This window comes from Camelina sativa, chromosome 5, assembly GCF_030686135.1.
Source record: "Camelina sativa cultivar CO46 ecotype springtype chromosome 5, ASM3068613v1".
Taxonomy (NCBI): Eukaryota; Viridiplantae; Streptophyta; class Magnoliopsida; order Brassicales; family Brassicaceae; genus Camelina; species Camelina sativa.
The window spans coordinates 28,115,755-28,131,564 of NC_141884.1; positions in this window are offsets into that span (position 1 = coordinate 28,115,755).

Below are 15,810 nucleotides of genomic sequence, written 5' to 3' on the forward strand. Positions count from 1 at the left end.
CTTTCTCCAACACTCTCTCTCTCAATCGTTCACTCTCCTCACTCTTTACACGATTTCACTCTCTTTCATACTCTCTTCCATAATCTCTTGATTACTCTACTCTCAAACTTACATGGTATCAGAGCAGATTTGATTCTGTTCTTACCTCAAATCTCCATCACTCCCTTCCGCATTCTCTTTCTTGTTCTTGAAATTTCTTGTTCTTGAATCTTCTTTCTTTAACCGTTGGACAATAGCTTTAACCAACGGTCTCTTCATCCTTTTCCATGGAAACTACCAAAACTCTCATTGTTCCAGTTACTCTCAAGGGAGAGAATTACTTACTGTGGGCTAGAACCACAAAGACAGCCCTATGCGGCCGAGGACTTTGGTCCCATGTTGAGACAAGCGAAGCTCCTAGTGGCGAGACCACCAAAGACGGCAAGGATCTTGTCGATGAAAAGAACAAGTGGTTTCAAGAAGATCAGGGAGTCCTAGCTATCATTCAAAACTCCCTAGATGCACCTATACTTGAAGCTTACTCTTATTGCGAGACAGCAAAAGACTTGTGGGACACTCTCAAGAATGTTTTTGGGAATGTTACAAATGTAAACCGAATTTTTGAGATTAAGAGGGCCATCAACAACCTCAACCAAGAAGACATGGAGTTCACCAAGCACTTTGGGAAGTTTAGGTCCCTTTGGGCTGAACTAGAGATGCTCCGGCCGGCGACTATAGATCCGGCCATTCTGAATGAGAGGCGTGAACAAGATAAGGTGTTCGGCCTTCTCTTGACCTTGAACCCCTCCTACAATGACCTTATCAAGCATATTCTACGGTCGGACAAGCTCCCTAGCCTTGATGATGTCTGTAACCAAATTCAAAAGGAGCATGGCTCCATGGGATTGTTTGGCGGCAAGGGAGAACTTGTGACCGCTAACAAAGCTGAGACGGCATCAGCAAACAAGGGCTACTACAAGCCGGAGGACAAGAACAACCCGCCATTTTGTGAGCATTGTAAGAAGCTTGGTCACTTCAAGAGCCGCTGCTGGATTCTACACCCTCATCTAGCACCACCGCCGGGTACCATCCGAGGTGGACGACCAAACCGCGGAGGACCACCGAGAGCTCATCAAGCAGTAGCCATGGGGGAGTCAATCTCTGAGCAGCCTCAACAAGTGACCAGTGGAACTGCTCTTGCTGCAGCATCGTCCGAGCTGGTAAGGCGGTCCGACCTTGATGCGCTCATCAAAGCCATCAAAGAGGCCACCGGTAAGGCGTTTCTTGCCTCAAACAAAATTAAACCCCTCATAGTTGATTCTGGTGCATCCCATCACATGATTAGTGATTCTAGGCTAATTAGTGATATTAAACCTGCTAATGGTAATGTAATAATAGCAAATGGTGAGAAAGTACCAGTTAAAGGCATAGGAAACTTGAAACTATTTGATAAGGAGACTAAGGCATTTTATATGCCAAACTTTACTTCTAACTTGCTATCAGTTAAGAGAGCCACTACTGATTTAAATTGTTATGCTATATTTGGTCCTAACAATGTTCATTTTCAGGATATTGAGACAAGTAAGGTTCTTGGTCAAGGAGGATCCAAGGATGACCTCTATGTGCTTGAGGACTTGAACTTATCTTCTAATGCATCTTGTTTTAATTCGGTTATTATGAAACCTAGTGATTCTATTTTACATGCTAGGCTAGGACACCCTCACACAAGAGCTTTATCCTTAATATTTCCTAATGTTTCTTTTCAAAATGATGAGTGTGAGGCTTGTATTCTTGGTAAACATTGCAAGGCTGTTTTCCCTAAATCTATTACTATTTATGAAAAATGTTTTGATTTAATTCATTCTGATGTTTGGACATCTCCTTGCTTATCTAGAGATAATCAAAAGTATTTTGTGACTTTTATTGATGAAAAATCAAAATATACTTGGATAACTTTGCTTCCCTCTAAGGATAGAGTCCTTGAGGCCTTTACTAATTTTCAAAATTATGTCACTAACCACTTTCATGCCAAGATTAAAATTTTGAGATCAGATAATGGTGGAGAGTACACAAGCCATGCCTTTAAACAATATCTAGCCAAACATGGAATTCTTCATCAAACTAGCTGTCCTTACACACCACAACAAAATGGAGTGGCTGAGAGAAAGAATAGGCATCTCATGGAAGTAGCAAGGTCTATGATGTTTCACACAAGGGTTCCAAAGAGGTTTTGGGGAGATGCTGTGCTAGCCGCTTGTTATCTTATTAACCGCACACCAACAAAGATCCTAAAAGATGTGTCTCCATTTGAGGTATTAACGAATGACAAACCTACATTTGATCACTTACGAGTGTTTGGTTGTGTGTGCTATGTGTTGCGACCAGGTGAGCTAAGAGACAAGCTTGATGCAAAGAGTACAAAGGCTATGTTTCTTGGCTACTCTACCACACAAAAGGGGTATAAGTGCTATGACCCTACAACAAGGAGGGTTCTAGTATCTCGTGATGTCAAGTTCATGGAGACACAAGGCTTTTACGATGAGAAGAATTGGGATGAGCTCCGTAACCTCTCTGATTCACCATCTGATCGGACGCGCAACCTCCGAGTAATCCTTGAGCGACTAGGTCTTGAAAACGATCGGATCACTACTGAGTCAGCCAGACCAGCATCACCAGAACAACCTGAGCCATCTACTGAGCCTGAGCCTGCTACACATGCCGATGACCATACTGAGCAGCATGAGGAAGCACCCGAGTCACTCGCGGACAACACGGCCGAAACAACCGAGGGGACGGCTGACCAGCTTGAGGAGATCATTACTCCAGGACGAGCCAACTCCGAAGCTGGGGCTATAGTTCCTCTTCGGCGCAGCCAACGTATCAAGTATCCTCCTAGTCATTGGAAGAACACCCGTGTGTACTACAACAACATGGCCGTTGCTCATCCGATTCAGGCCGTGTGCACCTTGGCTCATTTTCCGATAGAGCATCAAGTGTTTCTTGGCCATATTGATGAGGATTGGATCCCCAAGACCTATGATGAGGCTAAGCAGCACAAAGTATGGAGAGATGCAGTGGATGCCGAGAATACGGCCATGGTGCAAAATCATACATGGGACGAGGCTGACTTACCCAAGGGCAAGAAGGCTGTCACCTCTCGGTATATCTTCACAATCAAATATAAGAGCAATGGGGAGATTGAACGCCACAAAGCCCGCCTAGTCGCACGCGGTTTCACGCAAACGTATGGGGAGGACTATCTTGATACGTTTGCTCCGGTGGCTAAGCTTCACACGGTTCGAGTTGTACTCTCTCTCGCCACCAACCTCGACTGGGAACTTTGGCAAATGGACGTGAAGAACGCCTTCTTGCAAGGAGAACTGGAGGATGAAGTGTATATGCGACCACCACCGGGTTTGGAGGATACTATTGGTCCGGGAAAGGTCTTGAAACTCAACAAAGCTATCTATGGCTTGAAGCAGTCACCAAGGGCTTGGTATCACAAGCTTAGCACCACACTTCTTGACAAAGGCTTTCGCAAATCCGAAGCTGACCACACCTTGTTCACCTTACCAAGCGCCAAAGGTATAGTAGTCATTCTAGTGTATGTTGATGATATCATCATCACTGGAAGTGACTCGGTAGGTATTCAAGACTCTAAAACATTCTTGAAATCAGTTTTTGATATTAAAGATCTTGGAGAGTTGAAATACTTTCTTGGGATAGAAGTTTATAGATCAAATGAAGGGTTATTGTTATCTCAAAGAAAGTATGCACTAGACTTATTGAGTGAAACAGGAAAACTAGGAGCTAAGGCAGTAACAACGCCCCTAGAAGAGAATTACAAGGATGGAGGACAGGGGGAGCTTGACACCGCTCCATTCGAGGACGTTAGCCTCTACCGGCGGCTAGTCGGTAAGCTCATTTATTTAACTATCACACGGCCTGACATTTGCTTTGCCGTGAACCAGGTAAGCCAGCATATGAAGAACCCCACCGTGCACCATTGGAACATGCTGACACGGATCCTCAAGTACATCAAGGGCTCACCCGGCCAAGGCATATGGATGGGACGCAACAAGAGCACCGAGTTGGTAGGCTACTGCGACGCTGACTATGCCGGAGATCGTGGGGACCGACGCTCAACCACAGGCTATTGCACGTTCCTTGGAGGGAACCTGGTCACATGGAAGAGCAAGAAGCAAAAGGTCGTCTCACTCTCAAGTGCCGAATCCGAGTATAGAGCTATGAGGAAGCTAACGACGGAGCTAATGTGGCTGAAGATGTTACTCAAGGATCTTGGAATAGAATCAACAAAGCCGATCACCATGCACTGTGATAACGAAGCAGCCATTCATATAGCAACCAATTCAGTGTTCCATGAGCGGACCAAGCACATTGAAGTGGATTGCCATAAGGTCCGAGAACAAATCAAGCTTGGAGTTGTCTTACCTTGCCATACCGAAAGCAAAGAACAACTTGCAGACGTCCTGACTAAAGCTGCGAGCCCCCAAGTGTGTGAATACATCCATCCTAAGCTTGGCCTCCTAAACCTCACTCGGCCATGACTTGCTTTGTTTTGGCGCCTACACTCTTTTTCCCTTAAGTATAGTTTTCCCAAGAGGTTTTTCTATACTAAGGTTTTTAATGAGGTGGGTGCCTATGTTGTCAAGCTTGACTAGTTCCCCAAGTCAAGCTTGAGGGGGAGTATGAACCGGCACACACACTTGTCCGTACGACCGTACGGACGTCCGTACGACCAACCAACGGGCCATCCTCAAATAGAAGTCTTCATGAGCCCAATCCACCAAAGAGATCCTCCAACGGTCGCCATTCATCTCGATCCTTCCTTTGTAGCCGTTGGAGCAAGTTGCAAGAGAGAAGAGGAGATCACATGTTAGAATAAGGAGATGTCGCTTTCTCCTCATATTAGTGTGCATAGGATCCTAAGAGAATATCCTATTTGTATATGTCTTTAAATAGTTTGTAAGTATCATACTAATAGAAGTAAGAAGAGAGTTTATTCTCTTTCTCCAACACTCTCTCTCTCAATCGTTCACTCTCCTCACTCTTTACACGATTTCACTCTCTTTCATACTCTCTTCCATAATCTCTTGATTACTCTACTCTCAAACTTACACATTTTGTCCCAAAACAGGCTAAAATCAAGAAAACATTGCTTAGAAGCTGTAAACAGCTTTGTTAGTGTTTCTGGGGTAAAAATGTGTCTTAATCCAATGCAACTGACTAATTATAAGAGTTTGAGATTGATGTGGAGAGTTTAAAAGCCACTTATACCCATTTTGTCCCAAAACAGGCTAAAACCAAGAAAACATTTCTTAGAAGCTCTAAACAGCTATGTTAGTGTTTCTGGGGTTAAAATGTGTCTTAATCCAATGCAACTGACTATTTATAAGAGTTTGAGATGGATGTGGAGAGTTTAAAAGCCACTTATACACATTTTGTCCCAAAACAGGCTAAAATCAAGAAAACATTGCTTAGAAGCTGTAAACAGCTTTGTTAGTGTTTCTAGGGTTAAAATGTGTCTTAATCCAATGCAACTTACTAATTATAAGAGTTTGAGATTGATGTGGAGAGTTTAAAAGCCACTTATACCCATTTTCTCCCAAAACAGGCTAAAACCAAGAAAACATTGCTGAGAAGCACCAAACAGCTATGTTAGTGTTTCTGGGGTTAAAATGTGTCTTAATCCAATGCAAATGACTAATTATAAGAGTTTGAGATTGATGTGGAGAGTTTAAAAGCCACTTATACCCATTTTGTCCCAAAAAGGCTAAAACCAAGAAAACATTGCTTAGAAGCACTAAACAGCTTTGTTAGTGTTTCTGGGGTTAATATGTGTCTTAATCCAATGCAACTGACTAATTATAAGAGTTTGAGATAGATGTGGAGAGTTTAAAAGCCACTTATACACATTTTGTCCCAAAACAGGCTAAAATCAAGAAAACATTGCTTAGAAGCTGTAAACAGCTTTGTTAGTGTTTCTAGGGTTAAAATGTGTCTTAATCCAATGCAACTTACTAATTATAAGAGTTTGAGATTGATGTGGAGAGTTTAAAAGCCACTTATACCCATTTTGTCCCAAAACAGGCTAAAACCAAGAAAACATTGCTGAGAAGCACCAAACAGCTATGTTAGTGTTTCTGGGGTTAAAATGTGTCTTAATCCAATGCAAATGACTAATTATAAGAGTTTGAGATTGATGTGGAGAGTTTAAAAGCCACTTATACCCATTTTGTCCCAAAAAGGCTAAAACCAAGAAAACATTGCTTAGAAGCACTAAACAGCTTTGTTAGTGTTTCTGGGGTTAATATGTGTCTTAATCCAATGCAACTGACTAATTATAAGAGTTTGAGATAGATGTGGAGAGTTTAAAAGCCACTTATACCCATTTTGTCCCAAAACAGGCTAAAACCATGAAAACAATGCCTAGAAGCTGTAAACAGCTTTGTTAGTGTTTCTGGGGTTAAAAAGTGTCTTAATCCAATGCAACTGACTAATTATAAGAGTTTGAGATGGATGTGGAGAGTTTAAAAGCCACTTATACCCATTTTGTCCCAAAATAGGCTAAAAGCAAGAAAACATTGCTTAGAAGCACTAAACAGCTTTGTTAGTGTTTCTGTGGTTAAAATGTGTCTTAATCCAATGAAACTAACTAATTATAAGAGTTTTAGATAGATGTGGAGAGTTTAAAAGCCACTTATACACATTTTGTCCCAAAACAGGCTAAAATCAAGAAAACATTGCTTAGAAGCTGTAAACAGCTTTGTTAGTGTTTCTAGGGTTAAAATGTGTCTTAATCCAATGCAACTTACTAATTATAAGAGTTTGAGATTGATGTGGAGAGTTTAAAAGCCACTTATACCCATTTTGTCCCAAAACAGGCTAAAACCAAGAAAACATTGCTGAGAAGCACCAAACAGCTATGTTAGTGTTTCTGGGGTTAAAATGTGTCTTAATCCAATGCAAATGACTAATTATAAGAGTTTGAGATTGATGTGGAGAGTTTAAAAGCCACTTATACCCATTTTGTCCCAAAAAGGCTAAAACCAAGAAAACATTGCTTAGAAGCACTAAACAGCTTTGTTAGTGTTTCTGGGGTTAATATGTGTCTTAATCCAATGCAACTGACTAATTATAAGAGTTTGAGATAGATGTGGAGAGTTTAAAAGCCACTTATACCCATTTTGTCCCAAAACAGGCTAAAACCATGAAAACAATGCCTAGAAGCTGTAAACAGCTTTGTTAGTGTTTCTGGGGTTAAAAAGTGTCTTAATCCAATGCAACTGACTAATTATAAGAGTTTGAGATGGATGTGGAGAGTTTAAAAGCCACTTATACCCATTTTGTCCCAAAATAGGCTAAAAGCAAGAAAACATTGCTTAGAAGCACTAAACAGCTTTGTTAGTGTTTCTGTGGTTAAAATGTGTCTTAATCCAATGAAACTAACTAATTATAAGAGTTTTAGATAGATGTGGAGAGTTTAAAAGCCACTTATACCCATTTTGTCCCAAAACAGGCTAAAACCAAGAAAACATTGCTTAGAAGCTCTAAACAGCTATGTTAGTGTTTCTGGGGTTAAAATGTGTCTTAATCCAATGCAAATGACTAATTATAAGAGTTTGAGATTGATGTGGAGAGTTTAAAAGCCACTTATACCCATTTTGTCCCAAAACAGGCTAAAACCAAGAAAACATTGCTTAGAAGCACTAAACAGCTTTGTTAGTGTTTCTGGGGTTAATATGTGTCTTAATCCAATGCAACTGACTAATTATAAGAGTTTGAGATAGATGTGGAGAGTTTAAAAGCCACTTATACACATTTTGTCCCAAAACAGGCTAAAATCAAGAAAACATTGCTTAGAAGCTGTAAACAGCTTTGTTAGTGTTTCTAGGGTTAAAATGTGTCTTAATCCAATGCAACTGAATAATTATAAGAGTTTGAGATTGATGTGGAGAGTTTAAAAGCCACTTATACCCATTTTGTCCCAAAACCGGCTAAAACCAAGAAAACATTGCTTAGAAGCTCTAAACAGCTATGTTAGTGTTTATGGGGTTAAAATGTGTCTTAATACAATGCAACTGACTAACTATAAGAGTTTGAGATGGATGTGGAGAGTTTAAAAGCCACTTATACACATTTTGTCCCAAAACAGGCTAAAATCAAGAAAACATTGCTTAGAAGCTGTAAACAGCTTTGTTAGTGTTTCTGGGGTAAAAATGTGTCTTAATCCAATGCAACTGACTAATTATAAGAGTTTGAGATTGATGTGGAGAGTATAAAAGCCACTTATACCCATTTTGTCCCAAAAAGGCTAAAACCAAGAAAACATTGCTTAGAAGCACTAAACAGCTTTGTTAGTGTTTCTGGGGTTAAAATGTTTCTTAATCCAATGCAACTAACTAATTATAAGAGTTTGAGATAGATGTGGAGAGTTTAAAAGCCACTTATACCCATTTTGTCCCAAAACAGGCTAAAACCATGAAAACAATGCCTAGAAGCTGTAAACAGTTTTGTTAGTGTTTCTGGGGTTAAAAAGTGTCTTAATGCAATGCAACTGACTAATTATAAGAGTTTGAGATGGATGTGGAGAGTTTAAAAGCCACTTATACACATTTTGTCCCAAAACAGGCTAAAATCAAGAAAACATTGCTTAGAAGCTGTAAACAGCTTTGTTAGTGTTTCTAGGGTTAAAATGTGTCTTAATCCAATGCAACTGAAAAATTATAAGAGTTTGAGATTGATGTGGAGAGTTTAAAAGCCACTTATACCCATTTTGTCCCAAAACAGGCTAAAACCAAGAAAACATTGCTTAGAAGCTCTAAACAGCTATGTTAGTGTTTCTGGGGTTAAAATGTGTCTTAATCCAATGCAACTGACTATTTATAAGAGTTTGAGATGGATGTGGAGAGTTTAAAAGCCACTTATACACATTTTGTCCCAAAACAGGCTAAAATCAAGAAAACATTGCTTAGAAGCTGTAACCAGCTTTGTTAGTGTTTCTAGGGTTAAAATGTGTCTTAATCCATTGCAACTTACTAATTATAAGAGTTTGAGATTGATGTGGAGAGTTTAAAAGCCACTTATACCCATTTTGTCCCAAAACAGGCTAAAACCAAGAAAACATTGCTGAGAAGCACCAAACAGCTATGTTAGTGTTTCTGGGGTTAAAATGTGTCTTAATCCAATGCAAATGACTATTTATAAGAGTTTGAGATTGATGTGGAGAGTTTAAAAGCCACTTATACACATTTTGTCCCAAAACAGGCTAAAATCAAGAAAACATTGCTTAGAAGCTGTAAACAGCTTTGTTAGTGTTTCTAGGGTTAAAATGTGTCTTAATCCAATGCAACTGACTAATTATAAGAGTTTGAGATTGATGTGGAGAGTTTAAAAGCCACTTATACCCATTTTGTCCCAAAACAGGCTAAAACAAGAAAACATTTCTTAGAAGCTCTAAACAGCTATGTTAGTGTTTCTGGGGTTAAAATGTGTCTTAATCCAATGTAACTGACTATTTATAAGAGTTTGAGATGGATGTGGAGAGTTTAAAAGCCACTTATACACATTTTGTCCCAAAACAGGCTAAAATCAAGAAAACATTGCTTAGAAGCTGTAAACAGCTTTGTTAGTGTTTCTAGGGTTAAAATGTGTCTTAATCCAATGCAACTTACTAATTATAAGAGTTTGAGATTGATGTGGAGAGTTTAAAAGCCACTTATACCCATTTTGTCCCAAAACAGGCTAAAACCAAGAAAACATTGCTGAGAAGCACCAAACAGCTATGTTAGTGTTTCTGGGGTTAAAATGTGTCTTAATCCAATGCAAATGACTAATTATAAGAGTTTGAGATTGATGTGGAGAGTTTAAAAGCCACTTATACCCATTTTGTCCCAAAAAGGCTAAAACCAAGAAAACATTGCTTAGAAGCACTAAACAGCTTTGTTAGTGTTTCTGGGGTTAATATGTGTCTTAATCCAATGCAACTGACTAATTATAAGAGTTTGAGATAGATGTGGAGAGTTTAAAAGCCACTTATACACATTTTGTCCCAAAACAGGCTAAAATCAAGAAAACATTGCTTAGAAGCTGTAAACAGCTTTGTTAGTGTTTCTAGGGTTAAAATGTGTCTTAATCCAATGCAACTGACTAATTATAAGAGTTTGAGATTGATGTGGAGAGTTTACAAGCCACTTATACCCATTTTGTCCCAAAACAGGCTAAAACAAAGAAAACATTGCTTAGAAGCTCTAAACAGCTATGTTAGTGTTTCTGGGGTTAAAATGTGTCTTAGTCCAATGCAACTGACTAACTATAAGAGTTTGAGATGGATGTGGAGAGTTTAAAAGCCACTTATACACATTTTGTCCCAAAACATGCTAAAATCAAGAAAACATTGCTTAGAAGCTGTAAACAGCTTTGTTAGTGTTTCTGGGGTAAAAATGTGTCTTAATCCAATGCAACTGACTAATTATAAGAGTTTGAGATTGATGTGGAGAGTTTAAAAGCCACTTATACCCATTTTGTCCCAAAACAGGCTAAAACCAAGAAACATTGCTGAGAAGCACCAAAGAGCTATGTTAGTGTTTATGGGGTTAAAATGTGTCTTAATCCAATGCAAATGACTATTTTTAAGAGTTTGAGATTGATGTGGAGAGTTTTAAAGCCACTTATACCCATTTTGTCCCAAAAAGGCTAAAACCAAGAAAACATTGCTTAGAAGCACTAAACAGCTTTGTTAGTGTTTCTGGGGTTAAAATGTGTCTTAATCCAATACAATTAACTAATTATAAGAGTTTGAGATAGATGTGGAGAGTTTAAAAGCCACTTATACCCATTTTGTCCCAAAACAGGCTAAAACCATGAAAACAATGCCTAGAAGCTGTAAACAGCTTTGTTAGTGTTTCTGGGGTTAAAAAGTGTCTTAATCCAATGCAACTGACTAATTATAAGAGTTTGAGATGGATGTGGAGAGTTTAAAAGCCACTTATACCCATTTTGTCCCAAAACAGGCTAAAAGCAAGAAAACATTGCTTAGAAGCACTAAACAGCTTTGTTAGTATTTCTGTGGTTAAAATGTGTCTTAATCCAATGAAACTAACTAATTATAAGAGTTTTAGATAGATGTGGAGAGTTTAAAAGCCACTTATACCCATTTTGTCCCAAAACAGGCTAAAACCAAGAAAACATTGCTTAGAAGCTCTAAACAGCTATGTTAGTGTTTCTGGGGTTAAAATGTGTCTTAATCCAATGCAAATGACTAATTATAAGAGTTTGAGATTGATGTGGAGAGTTTAAAAGCCACTTATACCCATTTTGTCCCAAAAAGGCTAAAACCAAGAAAACATTGCTTAGAAGCACTAAACAGCTTTGTTAGTGTTTCTGGGGTTAATATGTGTCTTAATCCAATGCAACTGACTAATTATAAGAGCTTGAGATAGATGTGGAGAGTTTAAAAGCCACTTATACACATTTTGTCCCAAAACAGGCTAAAATCAAGAAAACATTGCTTAGAAGCTGTAAACAGCTTTGTTAGTGTTTCTAGGGTTAAAATGTGTCTTAATCCAATGCAACTGACTAATTATAAGAGTTTGAGATTGATGTGGAGAGTTTAAAAGCCACTTATACCCATTTTGTCCCAAAACAGGCTAAAACCAAGAAAACATTGCTTAGAAGCTCTAAACAGCTATGTTAGTGTTTCTGGGGTTAAAATGTGTCTTAATCCAATGCAACTGACTATTTATAAGAGTTTGAGATGGATGTGGAGAGTTTAAAAGCCACTTATACACATTTTGTCCCAAAACAGGCTAAAATCAAGAAAACATTGCTTAGAAGCTGTAACCAGCTTTGTTAGTGTTTCTAGGGTTAAAATGTGTCTTAATCCAATGCAACTTACTAATTATAAGAGTTTGAGATTGATGTGGAGAGTTTAAAAGCCACTTATACCCATTTTGTCCCAAAACAGGCTAAAACCAAGAAAACATTGCTGAGAAGCACCAAACAGCTATGTTAGTGTTTCTGGGGTTAAAATGTGTCTTAATCCAATGCAAATGACTATTTATAAGAGTTTGAGATGGATGTGGAGAGTTTAAAAGCCACTTATACACATTTTGTCCCAAAACAGGCTAAAATCAAGAAAACATTGCTTAGAAGCTGTAAACAGCTTTGTTAGTGTTTCTAGGGTTAAAATGTGTCTTAATCCAATGCAACAGACTAATTATAAGAGTTTGAGATTGATGTGGAGAGTTTAAAAGCCACTTATACCCATTTTGTCCCAAAACAGGCTAAAACCAAGAAAACATTTCTTAGAAGCTCTAAACAGCTATGTTAGTGTTTCTGGGGTTAAAATGTGTCTTAATCCAATGCAACTGACTATTTATTAGAGTTTGAGATGGATGTGGAGAGTTTAAAAGCCACTTATACACATTTTGTCCCAAAACAGGCTAAAATCAAGAAAACATTGCTTAGAAGCTGTAAACAGCTTTGTTAGTGTTTCTAGGGTTAAAATGTGTCTTAATCCAATGCAAATGACTAATTATAAGAGTTTGAGATTGATGTGGAGAGTTTAAAAGCCACTTATACCCATTTTGTCCCAAAAAGGCTAAAACCAAGAAAACATTGCTTAGAAGCACTAAACAGCTTTGTTAGTGTTTCTGGGGTTAATATGTGTCTTAATCCAATGCAACTGACTAATTATAAGAGTTTGAGATAGATGTGGAGAGTTTAAAAGCCACTTATACACATTTTGTCCCAAAACAGGCTAAAATCAAGAAAACATTGCTTAGAAGCTGTAAACAGCTTTGTTAGTGTTTCTAGGGTTAAAATGTGTCTTAATCCAATGCAACTTACTAATTATAAGAGTTTGAGATTGATGTGGAGAGTTTAAAAGCCACTTATACCCATTTTGTCCCAAAACAGGCTAAAACCAAGAAAACATTGCTGAGAAGCACCAAACAGCTATGTTAGTGTTTCTGGGGTTAAAATGTGTCTTAATCCAATGCAAATGACTAATTATAAGAGTTTGAGATTGATGTGGAGAGTTTAAAAGCCACTTATACCCATTTTGTCCCAAAAAGGCTAAAACCAAGAAAACATTGCTTAGAAGCACTAAACAGCTTTGTTAGTGTTTCTGGGGTTAATATGTGTCTTAATCCAATGCAACTGACTAATTATAAGAGTTTGAGATAGATGTGGAGAGTTTAAAAGCCACTTATACACATTTTGTCCCAAAACAGGCTAAAATCAAGAAAACATTGCTTAGAAGCTGTAAACAGCTTTGTTAGTGTTTCTAGGGTTAAAATGTGTCTTAATCCAATGCAACTGACTAATTATAAGAGTTTGAGATTGATGTGGAGAGTTTACAAGCCACTTATACCCATTTTGTCCCAAAACAGGCTAAAACAAAGAAAACATTGCTTAGAAGCTCTAAACAGCTATGTTAGTGTTTCTGGGGTTAAAATGTGTCTTAGTCCAATGCAACTGACTAACTATAAGAGTTTGAGATGGATGTGGAGAGTTTAAAAGCCACTTATACACATTTTGTCCCAAAACATGCTAAAATCAAGAAAACATTGCTTAGAAGCTGTAAACAGCTTTGTTAGTGTTTCTGGGGTAAAAATGTGTCTTAATCCAATGCAACTGACTAATTATAAGAGTTTGAGATTGATGTGGAGAGTTTAAAAGCCACTTATACCCATTTTGTCCCAAAACAGGCTAAAACCAAGAAACATTGCTGAGAAGCACCAAAGAGCTATGTTAGTGTTTATGGGGTTAAAATGTGTCTTAATCCAATGCAAATGACAGTTTTTAAGAGTTTGAGATTGATGTGGAGAGTTTTAAAGCCACTTATACCCATTTTGTCCCAAAAAGGCTAAAACCAAGAAAACATTGCTTAGAAGCACTAAACAGCTTTGTTAGTGTTTCTGGGGTTAAAATGTGTCTTAATCCAATACAATTAACTAATTATAAGAGTTTGAGATAGATGTGGAGAGTTTAAAAGCCACTTATACCCATTTTGTCCCAAAACAGGCTAAAACCATGAAAACAATGCCTAGAAGCTGTAAACAGCTTTGTTAGTGTTTCTGGGGTTAAAAAGTGTCTTAATCCAATGCAACTGACTAATTATAAGAGTTTGAGATGGATGTGGAGAGTTTAAAAGCCACTTATACCCATTTTGTCCCAAAACAGGCTAAAAGCAAGAAAACATTGCTTAGAAGCACTAAACAGCTTTGTTAGTGTTTCTGTGGTTAAAATGTGTCTTAATCCAATGAAACTAACTAATTATAAGAGTTTTAGATAGATGTGGAGAGTTTAAAAGCCACTTATACCCATTTTGTCCCAAAACAGGCTAAAACCAAGAAAACATTGCTTAGAAGCTCTAAACAGCTATGTTAGTGTTTCTGGGGTTAAAATGTGTCTTAATCCAATGCAAATGACTAATTATAAGAGTTTGAGATTTATGTGGAGAGTTTAAAAGCCACTTATACCCATTTTGTCCCAAAAAGGCTAAAACCAAGAAAACATTGCTTAGAAGCACTAAACAGCTTTGTTAGTGTTTCTGGGGTTAATATGTGTCTTAATCCAATGCAACTGACTAATTATAAGAGTTTGAGATAGATGTGGAGAGTTTAAAAGCCACTTATACACATTTTGTCCCAAAACAGGCTAAAATCAAGAAAACATTGCTTAGAAGCTGTAAACAGCTTTGTTAGTGTTTCTAGGGTTAAAATGTGTCTTAATCCAATGCAACTGACTAATTATAAGAGTTTGAGATTGATGTGGAGAGTTTAAAAGCCACTTATACCCATTTTGTCCCAAAACAGGCTAAAACCAAGAAAACATTGCTTAGAAGCTTTAAACAGCTATGTTAGTGTTTCTGGGGTTAAAATGTGTCTTAATCCAATGCAACTGACTATTTATAAGAGTTTGAGATGGATGTGGAGAGTTTAAAAGCCACTTATACACATTTTGTCCCAAAACAGGCTAAAATCAAGAAAACATTGCTTAGAAGCTGTAACCAGCTTTGTTAGTGTTTCTAGGGTTAAAATGTGTCTTAATCCAATGCAACTTACTAATTATAAGAGTTTGAGATTGATGTGGAGAGTTTAAAAGCCACTTATACCCATTTTGTCCCAAAACAGGCTAAAACCAAGAAAACATTGCTGAGAAGCACCAAACAGCTATGTTAGTGTTTCTGGGGTTAAAATGTGTCTTAATCCAATGCAAATGACTATTTATAAGAGTTTGAGATGGATGTGGAGAGTTTAAAAGCCACTTATACACATTTTGTCCCAAAACAGGCTAAAATCAAGAAAACATTGCTTAGAAGCTGTAAACAGCTTTGTTAGTGTTTCTAGGGTTAAAATGTGTCTTAATCCAATGCAACTGACTAATTATAAGAGTTTGAGATTGATGTGGAGAGTTTAAAAGCCACTTATACCCATTTTGTCCCAAAACAGGCTAAAACCAAGAAAACATTTCTTAGAAGCTCTAAACAGCTATGTTAGTGTTTCTGGGGTTAAAATGTGTCTTAATCCAATGCAACTGACTATTTATTAGAGTTTGAGATGGATGTGGAGAGTTTAAAAGCCACTTATACACATTTTGTCCCAAAACAGGCTAAAATCAAGAAAACATTGCTTAGAAGCTGTAAACAGCTTTGTTAGTGTTTCTAGGGTTAAAATGTGTCTTAATCCAATGCAACTTACTAATTATAAGAGTTTGAGATTGATGTGGAGAGTTTAAAAGCCACTTATACCCATTTTGTCCCAAAACAGGCTAAAACCAAGAAAACATTGCTGAGAAGCACCA